Genomic DNA, 5,618 nt, shown 5'->3' on the forward strand with positions numbered 1-5,618 from the left:
TTTTACATTACAAGTAAGGCAAGTTATGTAATCAGATAGCTTTTTCAAATAACTAATTAAGTAATGCATGACTTTTAACCCTCAGGTTGAGATCGGGTCATTTTGGCCTGGACAGAATTTTCTTTTTGTCGGAAATGTTACTTAATGTTATTGGACTGGACTAAGATTTACTTTTTATTTGTATTTTTACCTGGAACTGGAACTGGAACCTCGGAACTAATTTATCAGATGCCTCAATAATCTGAGTTTACGTACCTCAGTTTTTGAGTAAAAAAAAAAAAAAACCTTATCTGTGGATAATTTTGTCAATATTAAATAGTTTTGCACACTAAAATGCTCTAATGTTTAAAAGAGTTTGTAGTAGCAGGTTTTTACTTGTACTGTAATCCTATTTTGTAAAACAATTGTGAATGGTTAAATTTACTGTTAGTTCATTCAGGTTTGCAGTAGCACACATGCAGATGTGTGCAGTCACCTGCACTGTTTTCTAGTCACTTAGTTTGACTCCATGGCATAATTTGCATACTCTTCTTGTGGAGCTGAACGCTCTCTGGCAAAGGCTTTAATCTTCTTTCCCTTGAGCTTCATCTCTGAGTGTCCTGCTGCCTCACTTCTCCCTCTCTCTATTTCTCTCTCTCTCTCTCTCTCTCTCATCATCATCAGTTGCTCTCATCCTCCCATTTTGGCTCGCCTGAACGTTTTTAATTATTTGATGTTTGTGAAGTCTGTGCAAACTACAAATTAAGCTCATGCCACATTTAAACCCTAAAAACGAAAGGTCATGAATGTTCTGCTAAACTTATTCTTTTAGGTTTAATGGAAGAAATAAAGGTTTGCCATCATGGCATGAGGACGAGTTAATGATGATTTCCTGTTTCTTTAAGGATGTGGATTAGATTTTGTTTGTTACTGTTTCCCTTCATTATGTTTGTATTCAGTTCTTTATACAAAATAATAACAGTAAAGTATATATAAGTGCACAGTGTACACAAAGCATTGGCAAATGAAGCCTGTGTCACAGCAGTATATTCAAGCTATACAAAGGTGACTCTTTCAAAGACTAAATGAGTCTAAATCATAAGAACACACATTCAAAGCAGATGACGAAAGCTGTACATTGTTCTGCTCACTAAGCCATTTGCTTTTTCAATTTACTTCAGGGTAGAAAGATATGAAACTGTCAATCAGTGACCCAAAATATTTAACATAAATACGGCTGGTTTTGTTGTTACTTAGATATGTTTGATCAGAATAAACTCTGCTTTATTATGTGGTCACTGATGGTGCTGTCTACATAAATGATGGACATCAGATTGATTATGAAACATCAGAGAGACGCATGCGCTGCCTTCCAGTGTTGGCGAAAGTTATTTTTAAAAGTAAAGCTTTACAATATAGCATTGCTCCCTAATGTTTTAGGCTGAAGAAGTTCAAAAAGCCCAAACACATTCTGCAAACACTCACACACAGTGTATTTATCTAAATCAGTTTCTGTGCATTAGTATGGTTGAATTGAATCATCAAAGGTCAGCAGCAGACACTGGTTAATAAAATGGGATTATGGAGGATTTTTGTGCATTTTATTATTGCTGGTTTGCATTATGTTCTGAGTTTGCTTTTTACTATTTTTTATCATTATCATTATCATTATTATTATTATTATTAAGTTTGAGGAATACTGAACATGTTTGTGTGTAATTCTAGACATTTAGGGCCAGATTTACTATAAGCTTGCGCCAGTACAAACCCTAATTTGCCATAAAAATCTACTGTCAGGATTTACTAAAGACACTAGCGCTGAATAGGTATGGACAGTTATTTTTGCGACTCGCCTTCTTGAAAATACATTTATAGTTTCCCTTTCGATCTGTAAATTTATGGGAGGAGAATATTTAAATGAATCACATTAAATTTGTCAGTTCACATGTATTTGTAACATTATTTAACAACCAAAACGGCATGTCTTAAAGCAGGTGGTAATTTGCACTGCTCTTGGTACTGTGCTGGTCATTATGGAAATAAGATGTTGCATCTGTCTTCTTTAATGTGTGCATTGCCAGTAAATCATATGCAGTATTTTCCCCTCCCATCTGAACTTTTATGGAATTGTGTGCCATAACTAATTTGCTCTGTTTATAAATCTGGCCCTTAGTCTAGATTTCTCTTAACATGGGTACAGGAGAGCTGTCAGTCAATAAATGAGAAAACAAATGAACTGCCATTACTTATTTGAAAAAGTAACTGAGATATTTTCTTGTAAATTAACCCTCAGCTTGTGTTCAAATATCCTATAACACTTGGGGTGTTCCCTCAAAACAACAAGATATTGGTACCAATATTCGGTTATAATAGTGTGTCACCAGAGATTTAGAAGCTATTTTTTGTCAGCTACTCATTTCTGACCAGGAACACCATAAGTGTGTGTGTGTGTGTGTGTGTTAATTTTGTACAAAACAAAACTTTTCAATACATAGTCCTATGCCATTTTGGGGGGTGACAGGTAAGGGGTTAAATAAACATTCAATTTTAAAGTAGAATTACTGAAATATATATATATATATATATATATATATATATATATATATATATATATATATATATATATATATACCCTAATGATCATTGTTTACAACTTGAATATGCTGTAAACTAAATTTACCAGGATTTTACACATTTAAAATTGTATTCAACATTGTTGTATTCATTTAGTCCATGATTTCCATGGCAGTCAAAACAAATCCTATGCAGCAGGTTTATGCAGTGATTTCTGTTTGAATCAAACACAGCATTTCGGCTCAGAAATCTGATGACAGCAACACGGCGAGAGCTTACATTTCCCCAGCTGATTGAGCGTTATTGTGTAGTTGCAGGGGAAAGTAAAACCTCAGCTTCATATGAGATCTGTTAGGAAGCTTTCTGGATGATAACTCTTCTCCAAAAACTGCACTGCTTCTCAGAGACATGCACGTCTGCTCCACAGCAGACCAGAAGAAGAGTAGATACTACACACTACAGCACGACTGCTCTTAGCAACATGTAAGTATGCAAAAAATTACCGTCATAGCAGCAAACTGAAAACAAAATGTAACATAGCACATATATATATATATATATATATAATCTTAATATTTCAGAAACTTTTTGAATTGTGACATGACTTTCAAGACACCACATTGTTTATATATATATACAGTACAGACCAAAAGTTTGGACACACCTTCTCATTCAAAGAGTTTTCTTTATTTTCATGACTATGAAAATTGTAGAGTCACACTGAAGGCATCAAAACTATGAATTAACACATGTGGAATTATATATGGAATTATATACATAACAAAAAAGTGTGAAACAACTGAAAATATGTCATATTGTAGGTTCTTCAAAGTAGCCACCTTTTGCTTTGATTACTGCTTTGCACACTCTTGGCTTTCTCTTGATGAGCTTCAAGAGGTAGTCACCTGAAATGGTCTTCCAACAGTCTTGAAGGAGTTCCCCGAGAGATGCTTAGCACTTGTTGGCCCTTTTGCCTTCTGTCTGCGGTCCAGCTCACCCCTAAACCATCTGGATTGGGTTCAGGTCCGGTGACTGTGGAGGCCAGGTCATCTGGCGCAGCACCCCATCACTCTCCTTCTTGGTCAAATAGCCCTTGATGCCTTCAGTGTGACTCTACAATTTTCATAGTCATGAAAATATATATATATAGTATGAAGTCGTATTTTTGTATAATGTAAATTCATACCAGTGTTCGGTCATACTGTTATCCTGAAAATTAATTTGTAAAAAAAAAGTTATATTTCACATAAACTGTGAGAAAACTCGTATATCGTATATCTACGGTCAGATCTTTAGAAAACACAATCACGCACTGAGTAAAGCAAGTCAAATGAGACTCTCTATGACAAGAACTTTGATTATATTTATTATAAGATCATCCGTGTGAATGAGGTTTCAAGCCAGTGTTCACCTCTCATTTTGTTAAGCACTGAAGCTGCGATCTTGTGCTGCGGTGAATGTCAGCTGCTCATTAGGACTCTCACATTTAAACCCTTCAGACTCAGACAGAAACAGAAACTTCAGTCCGGAGCCCTTCAGAGTTGATTTAGCAGCCGTGTTTACCAGCATGTCAGTCTGTTTACAGCTTGTGACTTGCTCACTCCATGATGAACTGCAGTCTTTGTGAAGCGTGTGAAACAAACACTGCTGCTGTCCATGCAAACACATTTGTGTGCAGTGTCAAAAGTCAGATTATAATAGCACCAGTACTCGTCAAACTTAAAGCACCCAGTTATCCATGGCTGTTTGGATTTATAATATCATTTGCACACAAAAATCAACAATACACTCTTGTTTTTCAATGGGAAACAGGTAGGTTTGTACTACTGCACATACCTGCCAGTGTAAATGTCTGACACGGTGTTTGGAAAGCAAACAAATAACTGCAAATAACACAAGAGCCACTGAATGAAAGAAGGGCCATTTGTGTCGACAACATTTGATGATGCAAACAAAAAACACAAACAACAGCTAGGCCTATTCTCTTATTTTCATCTATAAAATTAAATTGTTGAAACATTGTCATGTTACATTTGTAAAATGCATGAGTCTACAAATTCAAACTCAATCAGTCACTTTATTTATATATGATAACAATTAAATTAAATATTGATTTATTTATCATGACAATTAATTTAAATTTAATTAATAATAAAAAAATCAACATATTATTAACTTATAATTGAGCAAAAATATCAGATTTGGGGTTGAAATATAACCTTGATCTTGATGTTGTTGTTAGGGATTATAAATGCACCATTTGAGTCATCAGTGAACAGAGTCATCAAAAGCTAGCAAGTACTACTCTAAATAGTATTATACTAGTAGTATTGTTATAATTAATACAGAGAGAGAGAGAGAGAGAGAGAGAGAGAGAGAAAGAGAGTTGTCAAGTATATCATACTGTTTTCACATAAATTGTGACACACATTAAAAAAAAAAAAACAAAAAAAAAAAAAAAAAAAGTTTTGTACAAACTACACAGAGAAGTAGATAGTATTCCAACCTACCACAAGATAACAGTTTTTCTATTCAGTTTCCATTTAAAATCTGAAGAAAGAATGAAATGTTCATGCAGGACTAGGAATAAACCGGAAATTGGCTGGGAAGGATCTGGAATGTTTCTCAAGGACATTACTTTAATTAACATGAGCCTTGGTATAAGTCCTTAACATTGTGAAGAGCAGTGATACATTTTGGTTGCAATTAATTTTCACTGAATGAAAAATGTATTAAATGGCAGGCAGACAAACGCAGATTGATCTGAACATGTTACATGGAATATGAAATGAGTTCTGTGGTTTAAGTTTGATCAAACAAGGCCATCGGCAGCACAATAACCCATGGGCCAGCTCAATCTTCACTTCCCTCAGTGCAACACGGACACGGCAGTCGTGTGCTCACACTTCCCAAGAACAGAGCTTGTTCATACATTACATACATACAATAAGAACAAGATTGGACAAATAATCAAACCTTGGGGAACACCAAAACTGAAATAAGGCAATTTGGAATAAGATTGACCAATATTAACAGAAAACGTCCTATTAGAAAGAAATTATCTG

This window comes from Carassius carassius, chromosome 35, assembly GCF_963082965.1.
Source record: "Carassius carassius chromosome 35, fCarCar2.1, whole genome shotgun sequence".
Classification (NCBI taxonomy): domain Eukaryota; kingdom Metazoa; phylum Chordata; class Actinopteri; order Cypriniformes; family Cyprinidae; genus Carassius; species Carassius carassius.